This window comes from Triturus cristatus, chromosome 1_1 (genome assembly GCF_964204655.1).
Source record: "Triturus cristatus chromosome 1_1, aTriCri1.1, whole genome shotgun sequence".
Lineage (NCBI taxonomy): Eukaryota > Metazoa > Chordata > Amphibia > Caudata > Salamandridae > Triturus > Triturus cristatus.
In genome coordinates, this window is record NC_140579.1 from 937,577,215 (window position 1) to 937,604,128 (window position 26,914).

Here is a 26,914-nt window from a genome sequence, read left to right on the forward strand (position 1 = left end):
GCTTGAATTCTACGGCACTCTGCCGCTGGCGACCTTAAGCAGTGCCTATGGATGGTCCTTCCGGTTTCCCTTCTTTACCTGCGTGCAACCTGTCTTTCATTGCCTAGATTGTCCATTCGAATGGGCTCTGGATTTCTGCCTGTGTAACTCGGTGTCTCCTGACCCGGATTATGATCGACTGATGAGCCCCTTAGTGGCTCATGAGTTGGACTGCTCTGGCGTCGGGATTATGGCCTGTGCTGCAGCACATGGAGTCCTTGGGAATTGGGACTGCAACTGAATTCTTATCCAGAAGTTATCTTGATGTCCCCACCTGTTGTCCACAAATGGTGCTGGATGCCCCGATTGTTGAGGAACACGTGTGTTCTTTCCCCCTGCTGAACTGGATGGCAGATAATTTTGTGGAACGTTCTAATGATTTCCTCTTGGAAGCTGTTGCAACTTATTTTGCTTATACCTTGATGGATTGACTTTAGCCCTGCTCATTTCATGGTGCATCCATCGATGTTATGTTTTTCCCCTTTTACATGGTTCATTTCCCTGCAAAATCGTTAATCATTGACATTTCTTTTCTGACTTTTTCGCTTCCCTTCTATGGACTTCCAGTTCATGCCCTTGTTTCCGTTGTATCAAACTTGAACTCTGCATTCTCGATTTTGCTCCCCTAGTTGTTAGTGGTACGAACAAGGGGGGGTGTAGTCATGATTCCTATCTCCCTATGTACAATGCTAAATTGGCACCACCGCGTTAGTTGTTAGTGAGCCATCTTGCCAATTTTGCTGCTTTTGCACGCGACACTGTAGTTGCGTGTATTCAATTTTAAAATGCCTACTCGAGTTTGCTTCACACGAGGACTGTCTGTTGTTTGACATCCTTCACAGTGAGCAGCGAGCTTGTACTGTACATTGTGTACACAAACAGTCTGGGTGACTACACGGTGCATGTTGTTGTGTGCAGGTTGATCGGCCCACTATTTAGCCAGACTAGATGATCCTGTGATGTGATACCACTGAGCTGATCTGTACGGTGGGGGGTCCCTCGTTCAAGCCTAGAGACCTTCTATTAGTCGAATGATACTACTATTGGTTTACTGGCGACAGGAAGGTTGCTGTTTCCACTGTCATTTACTCATGATTGCTCCTTTCATTGTCTATGATATTGCAACAATGCTGATGCTTCTAAACTTAACCATTTGTCTGATTATGTTAGCCACAGTACTGCATCTTAGGACGCGAGGTTCATTGAATGAACTCTTTCAACTTTACCGTGTCTGTGTCTAGTCTGTTGTGGACTGATCTGAGAATAATGACGTACAGGTATGTCTGATTCCCACCATTTGTGAGAATATTGTCATGCGCTTGTTCTGGGTTGTCTATACATTGGGACCGCCGAGCTCAACCTCAGCTAACGAATGGGACACTAAGCTAGTCGGATGAGGGGTTCTGGGTTCTGAGGGGAGTTTGTGGTACACCAAACATGTCTCCTTCGTGCCAGGCACCACACCCCCTGCCCCTGTCACCCCTGCTGCCGTCCATGCAGAGTCTGTGGACATTCAGCACCAGTTGCAGGTTGGTCAGACATCGCTCCTGCGTGTCCTCCATGGCCACACCAGACTGCTGACACGGATGGTGTCGTACATGGAGGGCATGTCATCGACGATGTCTGACCAACGGATGTTGCTGAGGTCCATTGACTCATCACTGACGGCAGCAGTGGGTCTCCTGCAGCGCTCCGTCCCCCCCCTACCCTGGCACCATCCGCACTTCCCACTCCCATGCCTGTCCCATACACACCCAGACGTCCCCATGCTGGCACCCCACCAGACACAGGCAGCACACCACCAGGGAAGGCCAAGCGCACACCTCCTGTCATGCACACACAGGGGGGTGAAGGCACAGGCACTGGGTCGGGGGGAAAACAGCAGCCACGCTGTCACAGTAGGAGTTCGCAGTCCTGACGACCCACTACCTCCGAAACCACTCCCCTTGGCTCTCCTGCCCAACAGTCGGACAGAGAGTCCTTCATGGCCAGTCCGTCCCCAGCCTCAGTGTGACACCACCCTGCAAGCATTTGAGGGATTCCCCGGGCAGGGTAGTTGATTCTCCCCCCCCCTGTCCACACCCTCCCCCAGTTGCGCTGCGACCCATCCCTCCGACCCCCCCCTCCTTGGGGCCTGTGGTTCCTTCGGGTGCAGGGGAGACACTGGAAGAGCTTGCTGCTGTGTGCAGCACCATACTGACCTCCTCCTTTGGCGCTGCCCCACCCCCTGTGGTGGAGTCGTCCGTCCCTGCACCCACGACACCTACCCGTGCCCCTCCTTTCCCTGCGGTGCCTGGTTCTTCCCCCCCACATGATGCCCCCCACTCTGTGGATGATATGGTACAGTGCACTGTGCAGGCAAGCTAGGGGAGACGCGTCCCAACGTGTCCCCCCACAGGACTTCACATCTGGCGTGGCCTATGGGCTTGGTGAAGAGTGTACTGTAGCTACTTTTCTTCGAAATGCTGAATGTGGTTTTTTGTTTTTCCTTTGCACACTATGGCTTTTCTGGTATTGCTGTTGGTGCTGCTGCTCCCTGAGTTGGGGTGGTGATGATGTGTTGTGTGTCTGGGAAATGTTGTAGTGTGCTGCTCATGGGGTGGACCCTGGTATCTGCATGCCGTCACAAGGTGACTGCTTGTAATCTTAGGTGATGTTAGCTCTTACTGTGTTCCTTACTCTGTGGCACCTGCCATCTTCCCTGCAGGGTGTTTCCCAATTGTTGTGCTGAGCTGTGTCAACATTTCCTGGGTGTGTGACACGTCCCTTTGACTTTGGCCATGCATACTCTGCTATGTCTCCACCTGCATCGTTTGTGGCATCCTTGCTGGACACTGTACTTGTGTATGGAGTGTATTGACATGACTTCATGTGGACATTTTCCCTTTTCCGCACTATGCATGTGTGTACTCCCTGCCTCACACACATGTGTTACGTGTTCTGCAGGGTATTTGGGCACCTGACTGACAATTGTGGGCATTGTGTCTGTGTGTACTCCACCCTTTTCCTTCGATGGGAAGCTACAACTTGTTGGCTGCCCCGGCACCTGTACATTTCTATCATTCCTGGAATGTGGGTGACAGTGTGTGTTCCCTTAGGCTCTCTTACTTTAGTGGTGTTTGACATGAGGATACTGTCTTGTTGCATGATCTCAGTGTGTGTATTGTGCTGCCTCCGCCAGGGGTGGGTATGCATGTGTAATTTGTCATCACACCCACATGTGGTGTGTCATGCAGTGGGGGAAGGACATCCATCCTCATGGGAGTGGGACACTGCAGTCAGTGATGTGTTGTCATGGCACTCTCAACATTGTCGCACACTGTGTATGCCTTCATGCACCCATGGAGTTTGGCTCATCAGAGGGTGATGTACACACCCCCATGGCTCTGTCCACTGCTGGGGGTCCTCTACACCCACCCCTCATATGTCTGGGCACTGCTGGGAATGATAGGCACCCACCTCTCATATGTCTGGGCACTGCTGGGAGTGATAGGCACCCACCCCTCATATGTCTGGCCACTGCTGGGGGTCCTCTGCACCCACCCCTCATATGTCTGGGCACTGCTGGGAGTGATAGGCACCCACCCCTCATATGTCTGGGCACTGCTGGGAGTGATAGGCACCCACCCCTCATATGTCTGGGCACTGCTGGGAGTGATAGGCACCCACCCCTCATATGTCTGGGCACTGCTGGGAGTGATGGGCACCCACCCCTATGTATGTGTCCACTGTCGTGGTACGAGCCGTACCCACGCGCTGATGGCCTGGGTAGGGCACGTACCCCTATGGCACCCCAACTTTGGGGGTGCGGCCCGTACCCATGCCTTTGGGACGTTGTTACCGGCCGTGCCGCCATTGTTGGTGTGACGTTGGGGTAGGCGTGGTATGTGCCGTACCCATGCGCTGATGGCCTGGGTACGGCCCATACCCCAACGGCACCCCAACTTTGGGGGTGCGGCCCGTACCCATGCATTGGGGACGTGGGTCCCGGCCGTGCCACCATTGTTGGTGTGAGGTAGGGGTAGGCGTGGTATGTGCCGTACCCACACGCTGATGCCCTGGGTATGGCCCGTACCCCTACGGCACCCCAGCTTTGGGGGTGCGGCCCGTACCCATGACTTTGGAACGTGGGTACAGGCCGTACCGCCATTGTTGGTGTGACGTAGGGGTAGGCATGGTACAGTCCGTACCCACGCTCTGGGGGGCATGGGTACATCCCGTACCACCATTGTGGTGGTGACGGGTATGCGTCCACGTCCACTTACGTTGTGGCGGGACGTGGGATTGCTGGACACGCCCCCCGAAGTGGCCAGACCATGGAGGTAATTGAGGTGCATGATGTTTCAGTAATTTGTGGGGTGTGGGTTCTGTTTCCTGCCCCTTGCACACACACACGCCCCCCCCTTTGCCCCTGGGGGTTGTTCTGACCTTCTGCGGCGTCTGCGTCGGTTTCTGTACACGAGGTGGTAGGCTATGAGGGCCGGGATGACGCGTAGGTTGGGGTCCATGGCTGTCCGTCGTGTACCGGTGCACCTTGTTCGCGTCGTCCTCAATTTCCCGGCAGTTTTTGGCTCCCGTAAAAACTGCTGCATGCGGAGTGACGTCGGCACGAATCGTACTTGCTGGTCCGTAGAACGCTGCCTGACTCCGTCCGGACGTCGCGTATGCGCCGTCCAGATTCAGATTTGTATGTATTTTTTTGCCGGTCGGTGATTTTTACGACTCGTTCGGAAATGGTGTTTCTGTGCGAATGGTACTTGCGAGTTTGTAAGGTGTTTTTCCCGGTTACGAGTCAGACGGAAAAAACGCTCCGTACGACCATTCGTACCCGGGTTTTACAGGATTGGAATCGGCACCTTAATGTGAAAAAATTAGTTACCGGCATTTAGAACTTTCAAACCCTGAACCCACAAATAAAATTAATCACACAATGTACGTAATACATTTCCAATCAATTAATTATTATTATTTTGTAACAAATTAATAATTAATCCAAAAAACATAACTTCCCATACTTTAACCCTATAAACCACAGAATAAGTATAAAAAAGTTACACAATTAGCATTATTAATTAGCAAGTAATTAATATTGACTAACTATAAATTTATAAATAATGAATAATAAATAAAGTCCCAAAATTAACAGTATGAAATATAAAGTAAAAAAATAAAATAAATTAAAAAATAAACCTTGAATTACTATAATGAAAATACTTCACACCCTATTCCATGATTAAAACAAGAACCCACAACGAAAGTAAAATAAAATAAATTGAAATTACTAAAACTATAACACATTTAACAAAAAAAAACCAGTTCTTATACCAAAAAAGACGGCACTTAAATTTACAATCTATAATAAAATACATAACACTAATTATGACTTATAAATTTTATACATGCATTTTTTAGGAAACACTATTGAATATATCTATATATTTAAAAACTATATTAATTAAATTAAAAATGATGTTCATGAAGACGATATTCTTCATGTTGAGATTTCTGAGTCACGACATTTAGTACTCAATATTTCTAGAGTTGGACATTTGGAACTTGCTATTCTGTCTGCACACCAAAAACCTAGGAAGGTATTCCAATTTATATTTTATAAAATATATCAATCAGAAATTTGAAACTAGAAACCCAAAATAAGTACCATCTTTGTGAAATTTGTAAAAAAGAAAATTACAATTTCCTTGTTAAATAGCTTAAATACAATAAATAAAATAATCATTTATAAAATAGTTACTACTTAATTCACATTCTACCCTACATTTCTGCAAACCACATAAGACATTTCACAATAAAAAAATGAAAATAAATTCTTATGAACACGTAACAGAATGCAATATTAATAAACATAATAACAAATATTTAAAGAACTTTTAATGATAAAAAAACACACAAAAATGTAAGTGAAAAAAAGTCTTATCACCATGATTTGAATAAAATATTAGCAGTTAATTTTAAATATTAACAACAATAAATCTAGTGTATTTCAATAATTTTGAAAAATTTCATATACAAAATGGTACAACTGAAACTTACTACGTAAAACAAAAAGTATATTAATTATATACTGAACAGAAATATTATTTATGTCAATATTATTTAACAATATTAGTCAATTTCAAAACAGTTTTTACCACTCATAAAATAGCACAAAAGAAGATCAAAAACACAATGTAAAAAATGTAATTTTATATATATAAAAAAAAAATAAGAAAAATTGAAACTAATTTACACCCCATACACATACAATACACACAACCTGTACTAAAAACATTAAACCCAAATATATACTTTTAAAAATAATATAAATAATTATCCCTGAAATATATATGACCTGATTATGATGTGGATCAGATTTTACTTTAACTGAAACGGGTATGGTGTGTGAACCGGCCGACCGTAGATTGGCCGGAGCAGACTTGGAGGTCCATTAGGATGACGGGCGGAAAAGCACCCCGACCGCCATGGTAGCGGGAAAACACCGCCTGACAAAACCGCGGGAAAACCGCTGGTCCACTTATGCTACGCAGTGAGAATCCAACCACGGCAGTCAGATATCGGTGGTTAACATTGTGGTGGGTGGTGCTGCCAGCAGCACCGCCGCGATGTCCAAACAAGCATGTCCTGCATGTTCCTGCACTGTGTTGCAGGCACTGCACAGTGCCTGGTACAGGGACATGTAGGGGGGTATATGGTACCCCCCAGTGCACCCACACACATCCCCAAAACATTGGGGGTTCGCAATGGACCCCCGGAGACGTTCTCCGCATGCCTTTCCAAAGCGGTTCCACTGCCGCGGAAAGCTGGCTACCGCGGTGCTTGGCCCTGAACCGCCACAATTGTAGCGGTCCAGCTCCGAAACGCCAGGCAAGCGGGTGGACTGCAACCGGCGGAAAAGTGACGGGCGGGAAATCACACCGCTGCGGTCACGACCGCAATGCTAATCAGACCGGCGGTGTTCAGGGCTTCGATGGCTGGTTGGATGTCCGCCGCCACTCCGGCGGTTGATACCGCCCCCCCGGCAGAGGACATCCGCCCTCCATCCTAATGGACCCCATAGTGAGGTTGCAAACTGCTATATCTCTATAGTAGTGTGTGCGGTCTTCAAAACAGGCCGCAGCACAATGTCTCATAGAGAAATGGGAGTTTGTGGAAATACATGCACCGTGTAGCAGGCACCAATGGATGCCAGCCACACGGTGCAGGGATTTCAAGGGGGCACATGACCAACAACAGTACTCCGCCGAGGGAAGGGAGCCCTGCTACAGGTCACAAAAGCGAATTTCTGACAGTCTTTCCATGCCATAAAGGCCTGAATTGAAAAGATGTAAAAACATTGTAATCCTGATAATGAAAGCACAGTCCTTTAGGGATTACACTGCATTTCAAAATGGATGACAGGCTCCTTGATCAGGTTGAAAGCCAGCCAAAACGACCATGTGTTTTACACTGAAAGGTCACACTGTAAACCTGCCATGTCGGTCTGTAAACCTCCAAGTAGCGTCCATAGGCGTAACGTTTGACATTGTAATTATACCCATAATATGAATTACCATATGAATCTCATGTAATTATATTCAAATTACTCCTCACAACATACATCCAGCAAAGACGGAACCAGCACATTAAAAAGAAAATATCAATAAAACAATGATACAATAAACATAAGTATTATTAAGCTTGTTTTTAAATGTAAAGAAAAAAATTAATTAATATTGACTTACTATCTTAAAATGCACAAGACTTTAAACCTTATAAACACCAATATGTGCCACCATCTTTAAAAAATAAATAAAGTATCGAATTAAAACAGGAAATCTGCTACAAAATATTATACAGACATTTTTTAATAATACATTTAATATAATTACAAATATAGTTTAAAGTCATTGTACAAAAAGATAACATTTACCAAAAAATTGTTATGAACTATATTAATATTTATGATATTTTGGTATCATGCATTAATACATTTTTTTTTTTAAATTAAAAAATGATTTAGAGATTAATGTACATAGATGTAATTTAGGCAGAACTATAATTTTGAAAGAGAATATTTTTAATGAAGGATAATTTTTGGATCTCAATATTTAAGTCTGACGATTTCTTAATTTTGATATTGTGTCACTAAACCAATGGAAATACTTATTATAAACTTTGAAAGTTCGTTGTTTCAATAATTAATAATTTTTAAATAGATTACTTGCAATATTTGTCACCATATGTACACAAGAGTTCATATACACTAGAGCATTCTACATATACGTACAATGCATTTGAATGAATAAGGAATCTATACTCACAATTTAGGGGCCGATTCCGATCCTGGAGAAACCGGGTACGAACCGTCGGTCTGAGCGTTTTCTCCGTCCGACTCGTACCCGGTAAAAACACCATACAAACATGCAAGTACGATTCGTACGGAAACACCATTTCCGTACGATTCGTACAAAACACCGACCGACACAAAAACACATACAAATGTGATCCGGGACGGCGCGTATGCGACATGCGGACGGAGTCAGGCAGCTTTTTACGTACCAGCAAGTACGATTCGTACCGACTGCACTCATCGCGGGTACGTCGCGGACATACGGGGAGGCTGGGGGTACGGCACGGACATGGGGGGGTGGGGGTATGGCACGGACATGGGGGGGTGTTCGGCGCGTATGCGGGCACATGTTTGGACGTCTCCATGGTTGCTATGGAGGTTCGCTCTGTACGGTGTTTTTACCATACGGTTGTGGAATCGGATGGACGTACTTGCTCGTTCGGACGTCGGTTTACCGAGTCGTACGTAAAACCGTCCGGGGACGTGTCGGACACTTTTTCCGACCCGTGGACGTGTCGGGGTATATTCCCAATGCGATTCGTATGGTGTTTTTTACATACGAATCGTACTTGCCAGTTTGTATGAGACTTGTACGATTCGTACGTAAAAAAATCCGGATACGATTCGTACGGGGAATATTTCTCCAGGATCGGAATCGGCCCCTTGGTATTTTTCAGCATAACAACAGCAAGTCTTTAAAGAGGGTGCACAGTTTCAAAATTAACATGCTTTGTGGTAATTAGAAAGAGCACAGTAAACATTTATCAGTACATGGAGAAAAATGTTAGGCTAAAAAATTGAAAAGTCTAAGAATAAAAACATAAATGAACAACGCAGATGTGAACCAGAAACTTACAATGCCATGGTTAATAGACAATTTTGTGCAAATTTTCCGAAATACAATACTTGAGCAGTTGTTGGACTGTTGTGAGGACCGCCAGAAGCTTCAAGTTCTACTGGAAAATTATGGACAAGGCTAATGACATTGATGATGCCTTCAAGTTCTTTCAAGTGAAATGGAGGAAGGTGGGAGTGGCAAAGTGAAATAGTTATGTGGCGATGGTTTAACTGAGCGCCATATTAAGTAAGGTCCACCAAGGGAATTTATAGGAGTTTCTCACTGGGACTGTACTTGATTAGGCTAATCGCTGAGGGGAATGTTCTCTAATTAGGGTGTAGCCTTAAAAAAAGTAACAAAAGGCTTTAGTGTAAACCAAGATGTACGTGGAGTCACCGGGTCAGCAGCCTAGCTGCTACCCATGTCTAATTAAACCAAAGCAGTGCCCGACGCACAGCGGGTGTGACACCAGCGTGCCAAAAGGAAACCCTTCAGCGCCCGTCAATGCACAGCTGTTTCCAGGATCCAGTAACCATGCTACTTCCAAACCAGGGGTTAGCAGGCACCAGAAATTTAATTACACAAGCAAATAGCTTATTGCACTAAGATGGGCAAGCCCTTCAAAATGTTCCTCCAAAACCCTCCCAGAGGAGGAGGGACCCATAGCATGTTGTAAATGCAAAATCCATAGCACAGAATTGAGACATGAACAATTGTACTCTCTGATACCGGAGCCTGGTAAGAGACACTGAAATGCGGAGCTTAACAACTTACCTCATCCCCAAACACCTCTATTAGGAAGAGTAGCCAATACTGGTTTCTGGCAAATGTTATACCATTGACCAAGCATGCTATCAAAATCCAGGAATTGATTTGTTCAAGGAACAACAAAGTAGGTTTACTGAACGAAAACCTGTGCGAAACCTAGCTCCATCACCACTATTAAGGTGGAAAAATCCGATGGCTAACGTATACAATGACTTGATGTGCAGTACAAGATCGTCGTAGGTATAGCCATTGCTAATAAAGACTCTACTAATGTATCCATACTTGAACAGTGAAGTGGGAATGAAATAAAAATAATTTTTCTTTTTTTTAAAATCAATTTTCAATCCAACTGCTGTTGGAAAGGTGCACATATATAACGATCCACAGGACCACTTCAGGATTTCTAGCCACTACTTATGGAACTAATTGCCGCTCATATTATCTCAACTAAACACTTCTTACTTGTAGGAGACTTCTATATCCCTATCGAGATTAACAGCACTGCGGATACAGCAATGGTTTTATCGGACTTAACTGCCTTAGGACTAGAGATGATCTATGTAAAGCCCACACATCTTGCAAGTCATACTATAGATCTAATTCTGACCAACTCTCATAACATCGGTTGTGAGGCCCTCTGACCTCTTACATGGTCTGATCATTCACCACTTATTTTTCAAAGCAAAGGTTCTAAGGCCACTCCTGCTTCCAGCAAAATCTCATGAAGCCTTCAAAGACAATGGAATAAAATGACGCAAGATCCCTTCGCAGACACCTTCCCGGCCAATGTCAAAGTAACATTAAAAAACAGTGAGGAAGGTTATGATAATTACCAGACCATAGTAGAAGCAAAAGTAGATCGATTGGCCACTTTCAAAGCATGCTCCAATTTGACATGAAGCATGCATGCAGCATGGTTCTCTACTGATCAAAGGAAGGAAAAAAGCCTTTGGAAGAAGATGAAAAGACGCTGGCGTGTCGCCCATGACGCAAATAACAAAATTTAGGAACAAGATCTGTACAGATCAATATCATAACCCAAAGAATTTGCGTAAAGCATACATTATGGTGCCGATTCCGATCCGTTAAAAATATTCCCCGTACGAATCGTATCCGGATTTTTTGACGTACGAATCGTACAACTCCCGTACAAACTGGCAAGTACGATTCGTATGTAAAAAAATCCATACAAATCGCATTGGGAAAATTCCCCGACACGTCCTCGGGTCGGAAAAAGTGTCCGACACTTCCCCGGACAGTTTTACGTACGAATCGGGAAACTGAAGTCCGAGCGAGCAAGTACGATCCGTCCTGTCCGTCCGAATGCACAACCGTATGGAAAAAACACCGTACGGTGCGAACTCCCATAGCAACCATGGAGACGTCCAAACATGTGCCGGCATACGCGCCGAACACCCCCACAGGCCACCCCCCACGTATGCGCCGTACCCCAGCACCCCCCCATGCCCGTGCCGTACCCCCACCCCACCCCAGTAGGTACGGAGCGTACCACCATCTCCGTAGGTACAGAGCGTAACCCCACCCCGTAGGTACGGAGCGTACCCCCACCCCGTGTAGGTACGGAGCATACCCCCACCCCACCCCCGTAGGTACGGAGCGTACCCCCACCCCACCCCGTAGGTATGGAGCGTACCCCCACCCCCGTATGTACGGTGCAGACCCCCAGCGCGTAGCGCTGGGGGTCCACAGCGTACCTACGGGGGTGGGGGTACGCTCCATACCTATGGGGTGGGGGTACGCTCCATCCATAGGGGGGGGTGGGGGTACGCACTGTCCATAGGGGGGGTGGGGGTACGCACCGTCCATAGGGGGGTGGGGGTATGCACCGTCCATACGGGGGGCTGGGGGTACGGCGCGTACATACAGGGGGGCTGGGTGTACGGCACGTACATACGGGGGCTGGGGGTACTGCGCGTACATACGGGGGGCTGGGGGTATGTGCTGGGGACGGTGCTTACATTTGGGGGCTGGGGGTACGCACCGTCCATACGGAGGTGGGGGTACGCACCGTCCATACAGGGGTGGGGGTACACACCGTACCCCCAGCACCCTGTATGTACGCACCGTACCCCCAGCCCCCCCCAGATGTACGCGCTGTACCCTCGGTTCACTTATGTACGGCATGTACTCCCAGACCCCTACACCCTGCCCGTGCCTGTACGCACCCTACCCCAGCCCTACACCAGCACCCTCACCCAGCCTTGCGCATGTACGAGTCGTACCAAGCCATAGCAAATGTGAGCACTGTACAACAACATGGCCGATTGACGCACCTCACAGACGCGAAAAACACACGTACTGAACCAGGACACTGCAAAACACCACAAGGAGAGTCAATTCGAATCGCACAACACCACAAAACACGTCCAACAAGCCCAAATACATCCAATACACTGACCTGCAACAGCCAAACAGGTAAACAGAGGCCCAAAACACAACCACTCCTTATAACACACCCACCCAAAGTTCAAACACAGCCACACCCACAAATGGACCAATAAAAAGGGCCCACACACACAAACCATGAGCCTTTGCAACAGACCCACTGCTGCCAGACCCCACAGACAACCCACAGCACCATACTTGAACCTTTACTACACCTTACACTTGCACACCTTCACACAACCACCTTCACAAACACCCCCTCATCACATTCACACACACATCTTCACAACCACACACACACACCCACAACCATCCACACCCACACCCCACACCATGCCCACAGACAGGAATCCAAAGTTCACAACAGCGGAGCTGGAGATCCTTGTCAACGAAATCATCAGAGTCGAGCCACAGCTCTTTGGAACATTGGTCAGACAGACCAGCGTAGCAGCAAAATCAACCATGTGGCAGAGGATCATCGAGAGGGTGAATGCTGTTGCGCCCATCAGAAGGACCAGGCATGAATGCCAAGCCAGGTGGTACGATCTGCGGAGGACGGTCCGCCGCAAAATGACAGACGAATACAACCAGGGGAACATCACTGGAGGCGGCCCGCACGCAGACCGGTACACTACCATCCCTGGGAGGAGAAGGTGATGCGCACGCTGCCGCCGGTGGGAGTACACGGAGTAGAAGGAGTCGCCGAGCCTGGTGAGTACACAAACAACTCACCCCACATGGGGGGAACCGCATCAACAACCCAACTCACAATAATGCACGCTACTACCCCAAAGCCATCACCGGACACAACCACACTCCAAAAACACGCACATGCCACTAGCGGCTCCATGCCCCATGCACCAAGCAAGGCCATGCCAAGTCACAGGCCACACAAAACACCAACACAAGACAGGATGTCCGTGATGCCGGGAGGGTGGGCCTCCAAAATCACATTGTGCAACTCAGAAGCAGACACCAATGCCCTCAGCCCATATGGCCTAGGGAAGAGCTATACAAACAGTGTGTCCCGACGCTGTACTTTGTCGCCTGCAAATGGCCGCCGCGTTGCAGGATGACATGGGTATGAAGGCCCAATTTGCACATAACAGCAGCTAATGAAGAGGCATCACTGTGAAAGAGTGTCAGCACACACCACCGCAGCAGCGCAGACTCAGAGACACTCTGCCCAATGGTGGCCGGGAGATTCTAAACAAAGCCACATGAACAAGCCAATGGCCTTTGAAAGACCTGCAAAGTGTGTGTGCCCAGGAAGCTGGGCTGAGGTGACAGAGGGTGACAGACAGACGGAGGGAGAGGGAGAGAGAGGGAGGGAGACAGAGGGCGACAGAGGGAGACAGACAGAGGGAGGGAGAGGGAGAGAGAGGGAGGGAGACAGAGGGCGACAGAGGGAGACAGACATAGGGAGGAGGGTGACAGAGGGAGGGAGAGAGGGAGACAGAGGGAGACAAAATCACCCTTGGGTGGTGTGGGCATGTCCGCTCATCAGCAGGTGGACTGTGTGCATGTTGACAAGGTCTGGCAGTGAGTGAAACACCCCTTTTTCGTTTGGAAAGCACTGGGCCATGTGTCAAACTGTGCACGAGTAGATCCTTGCTGCAGGCACAAACCTAACCTTACACCCAGTATACCCACTCACTGTGTTTGTTAGAACCCAGTCACAAATGCATAAGTTACCTACCTGCATTCTCCAATAGATATGAAAAAGCACCATTTGGCCACGTACAGTGCAACACGTAAGCCGGTTCTGCAGCGCTCGTTACGCACGCTCGCTACACTGCTCACTGCGTTAAAAAATGATGCAACGACAAAGAGTGTGTCACACATAGGAAAAGTGTTGAAAGCTGTGGCCAAGGGACATACCCATGCACCATGCACAATGCACAGGGACTTGCCAAGTACAGACAAGGTAGATGACTCTTGGCCCTGCTGTAGACAGCACAAGGCAATCCTGTGACCACTGTACACTCAAACACCAACTCCACATGCCACCTACCAACCACAGGAACTCACATTCACTGTCATGCCAGCATGCACCATGAGGGGATAGACACATCACCTGGTAGACCCAATGACAAATCACACCACACCCAACAGCATGCCTGGTCACCCCCCCCCCCTTACACAAGCACACACCCCCGGGGCAGCCAACGCAAATTGGCACTCCCACAATGGATATGTGACACAACAAGACAAATCCATAGTCCATAGCCAAATAAGCATCCCAACACTCATTAGACAGGCCAAATAACCAGGAGTACATATCAATCTGTCCCCCGCAACATACCCATCCACAAGTGCACTGTGAGAGGAATGCTAGACATATCCAACTACCCAGAGGAACTGTGCCAACTTGAATATGTATGAAACATGGATGACGCATAAAACACCATTAACATTGTATCTCTCTCACACACAGGGCAACGTCGTCGATCTCCCCCAACACTGGGGGGGAAGAATCACAGGACCAGGCTCGGTGTGACGATGATCCCACCGGCAGCGACGACTCTCACCACACCGTGGATGACCCCGACCAACCTGGCCCCTCTGGTGCCCAAGCACCTGCAGCATCTGCGTCAGGTACAACTGTGCCAACCACCACCCCCATTCCTGCCACATCCCAGGATACACACAGGAGCCCTGCTCGCACACAACAACGCAGCCAGTCTGACCAGGAGGGACAAGGTACTCCGGGCACCCAGGAGGAGGCAGGCGACCCCGCAAATGCCATCACTCAGGAGTCCCGGAGACCCGATGTGCCCACAACGGCAGGCCAGGCTCAAGTGGGCAGGGGTGGTGGGAGTGGAGCACGGCGGAGGCGCGAACCTGACCAGACAGCTGAGGAACCAGTTATGTCACACGTTCACAACATCCTGGACACATACCGGTGTGACACCAGGGGCATCAGCCAGGTAGTGGAGACCCTCAATGAGATTAAGAACATGCAGGCCGAGCAATATGCCAGTCAACAGCAACACCAAGGACGGATGGAGGCAATACAGGCTGAGCTCGTGGCGGTGCTAACGGACATGAGCCGTTCACTCTGTCGGATTGCCGAAAACATGGGCAACCCTCCCTGTGCCACCAGGCGAAGATCAACACCAGCCACAGGGAGGGATCAGGAGGAGGAGGATTCGTCCGACGGAGCATCACAGACATCGTCACGGCCTGCTTCTGAGGGTCCCCCGAGGAAGGTGGGTCGTCCACGCAAAAGACCGTGAGAGTCAGCAGACCATCACCATCTCCCAGGCCACCTGGCATGGCACCTGGCCCTCTGGCGCAACAGCAGCACCTCATCCAATGACATTCTCTGCCACATGGACTTGCTGGTCACTGTCTGACCAATGTTGACAAAGACTGTGGCATGGACTCTGATGACTTCCAATGGCAAGGATCCCAACTCCCCCTGTGAACTTTGGATTACAGACACCCGGCGAGCACCTCTTTACATCCCCCCAAACACGTACCCCACCACTAATAAGAATCATAAAAATCACGAGATGATGCCGTCATTTTGCATTACTCCATAACATGTGTGTGTTGGAAAGTCAAACCATGCCTGAGTTTTGAAGTAACTCCAACCATGCATACCCTGGGGTCTGAGTCTGGCACAGGACACACATGGGTCACAATGTATCATCCAATACAGACATGGAGCACCATACTCACCCGTGATGGGCCCAACCAGCTGAGGGGGTGCCTGCACAACTGTGCGGACAGACCTATTTCGAAGAGCAACAGTCATGCGCAGAGGTCAGGGATCATGTGGAGTGTCCTGGGGTGGGAGTCCCAGGTATGTGTAGCCAGGTGGGATAACTATGTCCTGCATGCTGGAGTCAGGTGGATGTGGAGAATGGTGGCCAGGCCAAGGTTAGATGCATGGAAATGGCACAATGGGGTCTTGGATGACAGTGCCACAAGGTTGTGTTGGGGTCGTGGTCGTGGGCTGCATCCTGAGTGTGGGTGTGGATTGTGAAGGTCATCCTGCAGCTGACAGTGATCCATTGCAGCTACCTCTGTTGGACGTTGATGTGGCTGGGTTGCCGGATGTTGAAGCAGAGCTGTGCAGATGCACCATGGATGTGGACAAATATCATGGGAGTTGTAACGTACTTCTCCGTAGAGTGCAGGGTAGGATTAGACATGGATGTTGTAGTTGACCTGGGGGATGGTCTGTCTTGCCTTGAGGTGGATCGAACTGTGGATCTTGTGCATAATGCAGAGTGTGCTGAAGCCTGAGGTACAGATGCTGGTGATCAGCATAGCACATGTGAGCAAGCAATCCATGATGCACACCAGCTCGTGTGCGTGGACACTGTGTGCCTGTGCAGGGCCCTTGCGGGTGGGACACAAGCAGTTGACCCAGCGGTAAGGGGACAATCCGCAGATGAACACCTCAGTCGTGTACAAGTCCAGCATCAGGTGGCCGATGTTCAGCCATCTGCCAATGGATACCATGCATTATTCAATATGAGAACTGGCAAGGACTGCGTCTTTGGGGAGGGTGAGGAGCACCTGGCTGGCAATGGGACACCAGATGATGATGAGATGCAGTGCGCATGTCATGGTGTAGAGGGGTATCCTGGACACATTGTAGACTGACACGCTGAGACATGATACCTGTGCCATGTGTCCTACAACGACACCATACTACATGCAGAGGCCTGGAGTACAACTCCCATGGCCTTGTTGGGGTACAGAGCCGGTGGGGAGTAGGAGGGACATGACATGGTTGGTGTGACAGGGCCTGGAAGGCGTGCCAGCGCTCTGTAGGCAGTTGGAGTTGCACACTCATTATGCAAAGGTGTAGTGTGGGCGATGAGTGCATTGTTTGGTGGGTGGCCTCAACATCACGGTCCGTACACGCGTGTGTAGGGTCCGTATCACTATGGTTGTGTTGCCGTAGGCGTACGCCATAGGGATACGGTCTGTACACATGTGTGTAGGGTCTGCATCACTATGGTTGTGTTGCCGTAGGCGTACGCCATAGGGATACGGTCCGTACACGCGTGTGTAGGGGCCGTATCACTATGGCGTACGCGTACGGCTACACTACCATAGTGATAGGGACCCTACACACGCGTGTACGGACCGTATCCCAATGGCGTACGCGTACGGCTACACTACCATAGTGATACGGACCCTACACACGTGTGTACGGACCATATCCCTATGGCGTACGCCTACGGCAACACAACCATAGTGATAGGGACCCTACACACGCGTGTACGGACCGCATCCCTATGGCGTACGCCTACGGCAACACAACCATAGTGATACGGACCCTACACACGCGTGTTTGGACCGTATTACTGGTGTAGTGGTGCCCTAGGGGCGTGGAACGCACCGTACCTGTGTGTGTATAGTGAAATTACATAGGGGACACATGAGGGACAAGTATAAGGGCCTAAATGCATGCTGGTTGTCATGGAGACCGAGTTTCAAGTTCAAATCTTTTCATCAGGTGGCCAGCAAGAGTCGGTTGGAGACAATATACTATGTTGCAAAGTGGTTGTTGACTTGACATCATGCTCAATTTTTAAACCATGCAAAGCCCCTCACTGGGGTAGGTTTAAAGGGATTGGAGGAAACGTAGGATGCAAATGAGATTGACCAATCACTCTGTACTCCTGTAAATGAAACAGGCCAGCAAGGCAAATATAAGGCAGCCAGGTCCCATGAGAGAGCACTTGCCTGCACAACCTTTCATTCCACACCACTGCTGCTGCTCGTGATTCCTCTGGCACCATGTCCAGGTCTGTGGAGAGGGCCCAGCCATTCACCCTGGAGGAGAATGTGGCATTGTTGGATGTCATCCTCCCACAGTAGGGGAGCCTGTATGGGAGACCAGGGGAGCAGGTGAGTGCTGACTCCACTAGCTTAGACTGTGCCCCTTTTTTGTGACTGTCACTTCTGGCATTGTGTCCAGGTGTGACAGACATGCAATGTTGTTTAGAGTGGGTCCCAGGGGGGGAATGCCTCATGTCTCCCATGCAGAGCATGCTGTAGTGCATGTCTGCACTCCTCGCTTGCATAGTGCTTACTGTGACAATCACTGCATGGTGCATGCCACATTCAGCCTGGCTACTCCACTTGGGAATGTTGTTTCTACAGACCTGATGTGATTCTGTGTTCCCCCCAGTGTGACAGGTGACTGTACCCACAGATGTGTGTGAGTTGAGTGTACCTGTGGTGAGAGTGTCCAAATGATGTGTTCGTCCCCTGGACATTGGTGTGTGTGTAAGTCCCCTGTCATGTGGGTGAGTGTCTATGTGGAGTGTTGCAGCCCAGATGCATGAGGGATGCATATACCCTACCCATCTGATGTGAGCAGGGAGCAGTGCTGTGTGTCTGACGTGCTGGGCTAGCCCAACACCTGTGACACCCCCCAGTCAAGTGGCACATGTGCAGAGTGAGGTTTGTACCCGCAGTTGCCAATGGCAGGTGATTGTCCTGTGCCTGTGTGTGTCTGTGTACTCTGCTGAGGTTTCGTCAGTGGCCGGGGGCATGTGACTGCTGTGAGGTGCTGTACATGATCCTGGTGTAGCTTGTGATGCACAGTGTGAGCCATGATCATTGATTGTGTCGCACCCCTCATTCCACCGGTGTACTTTCAATGCCACGTAGTGCATTTTGCCTTCCCCAGAGGATAATGTCCCTATGACAAAGGTGCAATGAGTTGGCTGCATACTGTGCCCTGTTCACACCTGCCAAATTGTTAAAATGTGTGTCTCTGTGACATGTAGCAGGTGTATTGATGTTGTCTCACTTTCTCAACCTCACAGGTAGGCGCCTATGCCAAGGGGGAGATCTGGAAGGCGGTATTCCCTGACTTGGATAGGCGCTTACTGGAGAAGCAGCAGCAGGAAGGGGGTAGGTACATGTGTGTTTGTTGTGTGTCACCAGCTTTTGGAAGAGCTCAGTCGCATGGACACACTGCCAGGGTTTATATGTGCAGTGCATATCCTGTTCCACAAAGTCAACCCGTGCTGTTCTTCCTCCCTTCCCTTCCTTGACATGTGTTCCCGGGTCAGTGGGTAGTCACTCTTGCACAAGGTTATCTAGGCTGGCAGTTAATCCAAGTGCCCAATGCTTGCAACATCATGTGTGGGGGTGGTGTGTTACATGTGTTGTGAGCTTGCCTGTGCCATGGCCAGTTCAGTCATTGTGGGGTCCATGTTAGTTGGCACTGCTGCTGAGTCCCGACATAGGAGTCTGTCTTAAAAGTGTACTGCCTTACAGCATGCATGACCAATGTTGTGCACTCAGACATGATGTGCATGAGTGTGAGATATGCATGGTGCAGGGACGGTCGCTTCTGTTGCAGTAATATCCATACAGGACCATGGAGGAGTGTGGCCACTACAGTCCCCTGGGGCACCTTTTCCTAGGTATCATGTGTGTCATCCAACAATGTGGACATTCTCTGTGTCTTGAGCATTGGTTGGGCTCTGTGGCATTGTACCCTGGCCTAATTTGTATTTACGTAAAATGTGCTACATGTGTCCACTGTACAGGGTGACCCAATTTGGCTTGTGCATACTCACAGTGGCCAGTGCCTGTGTGTCTTGGTACAACTATCTGATGATGGTTGTTTGTCAATTATATGTGTGGACAGGTGCACGAGGGGTACTTTGTGTACACTCAGGATTCATTGAAGGGCATGTTTGTAATCCCAGAGTAGGAGGTGTAAGTACTTCCTCTGTCTCAATCAAATTGTCTCAGGTGGGGGGGGTTGTGCAGGAAAGGCCTACATGTCCAAACCTTATGTCTCCTTGCCAGGTCTGGCCTGTGTGTGATGATTGTCTGAACATACACTCAACATGCAGTGACCCAGTCATGTTGGGCATGGTTTAATGTATTTGCTAAGCAGCATGTGCCAAAAGTTAGGAGACATGGTTCCTGCTCATCCCTTTTTTGGCACCGGTGTGTGGTCCAGATGCTGTGCTCGACTGTCCCCAGAGACTGGCTCCTCTGTCTAATTTGATATCAAGTTATTTGCTGTTGTGTCATGCTCTCCATTGTTTCCCAGTGGCATGGTGGGTCAACCAACTGTGTGGTGCTGGGCCTACATATGTGCGTAGAATTGTAGATGTTTCTCATGTTGTTTTTCATGCTATGCACTGTGACCTATGTAGTTTTGAATCATATGTCATATGTATACAGGTGTCTGATTATTCCTGTCTCTTCACCTTGCCCACAGCATCATCGGGGGGAAACCGAGGGAGACACTGGCACGGACCTTGAGGAGGGATCCAGCACCGGTGCCACCAGTGCTGGCGAGTCTGGCGCAGCGAGTGGCACGGAGGCCGAGGGGAGTGAGGCGGAGGACCTGTCCAGTCCCACCACCGACTATGACGCTGACGGGTCCGAGGCTGAGCTCCCAGAGGGGGCGGAGGCTGCTCCCAGAGATGAAAGCAGCGCTCCATCTCTCGCCGCCCCCTCCATTCCCATCACCGGCCTCCCACTTGCTCGGGTCCCTTCCGTTCGTGCTAGGCTCCAACATGTCTCCTTCCTGCCAGGCACCGCACCCCCTGCCCCTGTCTCCACTGCTGCCGTCAATGCCGAGTCTGTGGACATTCAGCGGCAGTTGCAGGTTGGTCAGACACCGCAGCTTAATGTCCTCCATGGCCACACCAGACGGCTGACACAGATGGTGTCGTACCTGGAGGGCATGTGAGCAGCGATGTCTGACCAACGGAGGTTGCTGAGGTCCATAGACTCGTCACTGACTGCAGCAGTGGGTCTCCTGCAGCGCTCCGTCCCCCCCTACCCCTGCACCATCCACACTACCCACTCCCATGCCTGTCCCAAGCACACCCAGACGTCCCCATGCACGCACCCCACCAGACACAGGCAGCACACCACCAGGAAAGGGGAAGCGCACACCTCCTGTCACGCACACACAGGGGGAAGTAGGCACACCCACTGGGTCAGGGGGCAAACGGCAGACACGCAGCCACAGTGGGAGTCCGCAGTCCTCACGACCCACTTCCTCCAAAACCACTCCCCTTAGCTCTCCTGCCCAACAGTCGAACAAGGAGTCATTCACTGCCAGTGTGTCCCTCAGCCCCAGTGTGGCACCACCCCGCAAGCGGTGGAGGCAGTGCCCGGCCAGGGTAGTTGAGTCCCCCCCCCTGTCCACACCCTCCCCCAGTAGCGCTGCAACCCATCCCTCCGACCCCCCCCTCCTTGGGGCCTGTGGTTCATTCGGGTGTAGGGGAGACACTGGAAGAGCTCGCAACCGCGTGCAGCGCCCTGCTAACCACCACCTTTGGCGCTGCCCCACCCCCTGTGGTGGAGTTGTCCGTCCCTGCACCCACGACACCTACCCTTGCCCCTCCTGTCCCTGCGGTGCCTGGTCCTTCCCCCCACATGATGCCCTCCTTCTGTGTATGATATGGAGGAGTGAACTGTGCAGGCAAGCTAGGGGAGACGCGTCCCCAAGTGTCCCCCACCAGGACTTCGCACATGGCCTGGCCTATGGGCCCTGTATATAGTGGACATTTCTTTAGCTATGATTTTTTATGCTGAATAAAGCATTTTGGTTTTCATTTGCACACAAATGCTTTTCTGGTCTTGCTGTTGATGGTGCTGCTCCATGATTTGGGGTGGTGATAATGTGTTAGGTGTCTGGGAAATGTTGTAGTGTGCTGCTCATGGGGTGGACCCTGGTATCTGTGTGCCATCACAAGGTATCTGCAAATAATCTTTGGTCATGTAAGCTCTTACTGTATGGCGACATTGTCCCAAGGTGTGTTCCTTCCTCTGTGGACCCTGAAATCTTTCCTGCAGGGTGTTTCCCAATTGTTGTGCTGAGCTATGTCTACATTTCCTGGGTGTGTGACGGATCCCTTCAACTTTGGCCATGCATGCTCAGCAATGTCTCCACCTGCATCATTTGTGGCATCCTTGGTGGTCACTGTACTTGTGTATGGAGTATATTGACATGACTTCATGTGGACATGTTCCCTTTTACGCACTATGCATGTGTGTACTCCCAGCCTCGCACACATGTATTACGTGTTCTGCAGGGTCTTTGGGCATCTGTCTGACAATTGTGGGCATTGTATCTGTGGGTACTCCACCCTTTTCATTCCATGGGAAGCACCAACTTGTTGGCTGCCCCAGCACCTGTACATTCCTATTAGTCCTGGAATGTGCGTGACAGTGTGTGTTCCCTTTGGGTCTCTTAGTTTAGTAGGGTGGCACATGAATATACAGTCTTGTTGCATGCTCTCAGTGTGTGTATTGTGCTGCCAGCGCCAGGGGTGGGTAAGCATGTGTCATTTGTCATCACACCCACATGTGGTGTGTCATGCAGTGGGGGATGGACATCCACCCTCATGGGAGTAGGACACTGCTGTCAGTGATGTGTTGGCATGCCACTCTCAATATATTTGCACTTTGTGTATGCCTTCATGCACCCATGGAGTTTTGCTACTTGTAGGATGGTGTACACACCACCATGTCTCTGTCCACTGCTGGGAGGACTCTGCACCCACTGCTCCTGTGTCTGGGCACTGCTGGGAGGACTCTGCACCCACCCCTCCTATGTCTGGGCACTGCTGGGAGGACTCTGCAGCCACCCCTCCTGTGTCTGGGCACTGCTGGGAGTGATAGGCACCCACCCCTCCTATGTCTGGGCACTGCTGGGAGGACTCTGCAGCCACCCCTCCTGTGTCTGGGCACTGCTGGGAGTGATAGGCACCCACCCCTCCTATGTCTGGGCACTGCTGGGAGGACTCTGCACCCACCCCTCCGGTGTCTGGGCACTGCTGGGAGGACTCTGCACCAAACCCCTCCTGTGTCTGGGCACTGCTGGGAGTGATAGGCACCCACCCCTCCTGTGTCTGGGCACTGCTGGGAGGACTCTGCACTCACCCCTCCTGAGTCTGGGCACTGCTGGGAGGACTCTGCAGCCACCCCTACTGTGTCTGGGCACTGCTGGGAGGACTCTGCACCCACCACTCCTGTGTCTGGGCACTGCTGGCAGAACTCTGCACCCACCCCTCCTATGTCTGGGCACTGCTGGGAGGACTCTGCACCCACCCCTCCTGTGTCTGGGCACTGCTGGGAGGACTCTGCACCCACCCCTCCTGTGTCTGGGCACTGCTGGGAGTGATAGGCACCCACCCCTCCTTTGTCTGGGCACTGCTGGGAGGACTCTGCAGCCACCCCTCCTGTGTCTGGGCACTGCTGGGAGGACTCTGCACCCACCCCTCCTATGTCTGGGCACTGCTGGGAGGACTCTGCACCCACCCTCCTGTGTCTGGGCACTGCTGGGAGGACTCTGCACCCACCCCTCCTGTGTCTGGGCACTGCTGGGAGTGATAGGCACCCACCCCTCCTATGTCTGGGCACTGCTGGGAGGACTCTGCACCCACCCCTTCTGTGTCTGGGCACTGCTGGGAGGACTCTGCACCCACCCCTCCTGTGTCTGGGCACTGCTGGGAGTGATAGGCACCCACCCCTCCTATGTCTGGGCACTGCTGGGAGGACTCTGCACCCACCCCTTCTATGTCTGGGCACTGCTGGGAGGACTCTGCACCCACCCCTCCTGTGTCTGGGCACTGCTGGGAGGACTCTGCACCCACCCCTCCTGTGTCTGGGCACTGCTGGGAGGACTCCGCACCCACCCCTCCTGTGTCTGGGCACTGCTGGGAGTGATAGGCACCCACCCCTCCTATGTCTGGGCACTGCTGGGAGGACTCTGCACCCACCCCTCCTATGTCTGGGCACTGCTGGGAGTGATAGGCACCCACCCCTCCTATGTCTGGGCACTGATGGGAGGACTCTGCACCCACCCCTCCTGTGTCTGGGCACTGCTGGGAGGACTCTGCACCCACCCCTCCTGTGTCTGAGCACTGCTGGGAGTGATAGGCACCCACCCCTCCTATGTCTGGGCACTGCTGGGAGGACTCTGCACCCACCCCTCCTATGTCTGGGCACTGCTGGGAGGACTCTGCACCCACCCCTCCTGTGTCTGGGCACTGCTGGGAGGACACTGCAGCCACCCCTCCTGTGTCTGGGCACTGCTGGGAGGACTCTGCACCCACCCCTCCTATGTCTGGGCACTGCTGGGAGGACTCTGCTTCCACCCCTCCTGTGTCTGGGCACTGCTGGGAGGACTCTGCACCCACCCCTCCTGTGTCTGGGCACTGCTGGGAGGACTCTGCACCCACCCCTCCAGTGTCTGGGCACTGATGGGAGGACTCTGCACCCACCCCTCCTGTGTCTGGGCACTGCTGGGAGGACTCTGCACCCACCCCTCCTGTGTCTGGGCACTGCAGGGAGTGATAGGCACCCACCCCTCCTATGTCTGGGCACTGCTGGGAGGACTCTGCACCCACCCCTCCTATGTCTGGGCACTGCTGGGAGGACTCTGCACCCACCCCTCCTGTGTCTGGGCACTGCTGGGAGGACACTGCAGCCACCCCTCCTGTGTCTGGGCACTGCTGGGAGGACTCTGCACCCACCCCTCCTATGTCTGGGCACTGCTGGGAGGACTCTGCACCCACCCCTCCTGTGTCTGGGCACTGCTGGGAGGACTCTGCACCCACCCCTCCTGTGTCTGGGCACTGCTGGGAGGACTCTGCACCCACCCCTCCTATGTCTGGGCACTGCTGGGAGAACTCTGCACCCACCCCTCCTGTGTCTGGGCACTGCTGGGAGGACTCTGCACCCACCCCTCCTGTGTCTGGGCACTGCTGGGAGTGATAGGCACCCACCCCTCCTATGTCTGGGCACTGCTGGAGGACTCTGCACCCACCCCTCCTATGTCTGGGCACTGCTGGGAGGACTCTGCACCCACCCCTCCTGTGTCTGGGCACTGCTGGGAGGACTCTGCACCCACCCCTCCTGTGTCTGGGCACTGCTGGGAGTGATAGGCGTCCACCCCTCCTGTGTCTGGGCACTGCTGGGAGGACTCTGCACCCACCACTCCTGTGTCTGGGCACTGCTGGCAGGACTCTGCATCCAACCCTCCTATGTCTGGGCACTGCTGGGAGGACTCTGCACCCACCCCTCCTGTGTCTGGGCACTGCTGGGAGGACTCTGCACCCACCCCTCCTGTGTCTGGGCACTGCTGGGAGTGATAGGCACCCACCCCTCCTTTGTCTGGGCACTGCTGGGAGGACTCTGCAGCCACCCCTCCTGTGTCTGGGCACTGCTGGGAGGACTCTGCACCCACCCCTCCTATGTCTGGGCACTGCTGGGAGGACTCTGCACCCACCCCTCCTGTGTCTGGGCACTGCTGGGAGGACTCTGCACCCACCCCTCCTATGTATGGGCACTGCTGGGAGGACTCTGCACCCACCCCTCCTGTGTCTGGGCACTGCTGGGTGGACTCTGCACCCACCCCTCCTGTGTCTGGGCACTGCTGGGAGTGATAGGCACCCACCCCTCCTATGTCTGGGCACTGCTGGGAGGACTCTGCACCCACCCCTCCTATGTCTGGGCACTGCTGGGAGGACTCTTCACCCACCCCTCCTGTGTCTGGGCACTGCTGGGAGGACACTGCAGCCACCCCTCCTGTGTCTGGGCACTGCTGGGAGGACTCTGCACCCACCCCTCCTATGTCTGGGCACTGCTGGGAGGACTCTGCACCCACCCCTCCTGTGTCTGGGCACTGCTGGGAGGACTCTGCACCCACCCCTCCTGTGTCTGGGCACTGCTGGGAGGACTCTGCACCCACCCCTCCTATGTCTGGGCACTGCTGGGAGAACTCTGCACCCACCCCTCCTGTGTCTGAGCACTGCTGGGAGTGATAGGCACCCACCCCTCCTATGTCTGGGCACTGCTGGGAGGACTCTGCACCCACCCCTCCTATGTCTGGGCACTGCTGGGAGGACTCTGCACCCACCCCTCCTGTGTCTGGGCACTGCTGGGAGGACACTGCAGCCACCCCTCCTGTGTCTGGGCACTGCTGGGAGGACTCTGCACCCACCCCTCCTATGTCTGGGCACTGCTGGGAGGACTCTGCTTCCACCCCTCCTGTGTCTGGGCACTGCTGGGAGGACTCTGCACCCACCCCTCCTGTGTCTGGGCACTGCTGGGAGGACTCTGCACCCACCCCTCCTGTGTCTGGGCACTGATGGAAGGACTCTGCACCCACCCCTCCTGTGTCTGGGCACTGCTGGGAGGACTCTGCACCCACCCCTCCTGTGTCTGGGCACTGCAGGGAGTGATAGGCACCCACCCCTCCTATGTCTGGGCACTGCTGGGAGGACTCTGCACCCACCCCTCCTATGTATGGGCACTGCTGGGAGGACTCTGCACCCACCCCTCCTGTGTCTGGGCACTGCTGGGAGGACACTGCAGCCACCCCTCCTGTGTCTGGGCACTGCTGGGAGGACTCTGCACCCACCCCTCCTATGTCTGGGCACTGCTGGGAGGACTCTGCACCCACCCCTCCTGTGTCTGGGCACTGCTGGGAGTGATAGGCACCCACCCCTCCTATGTCTGGGCACTGCTGGAGGACTCTGCACCCACCCCTC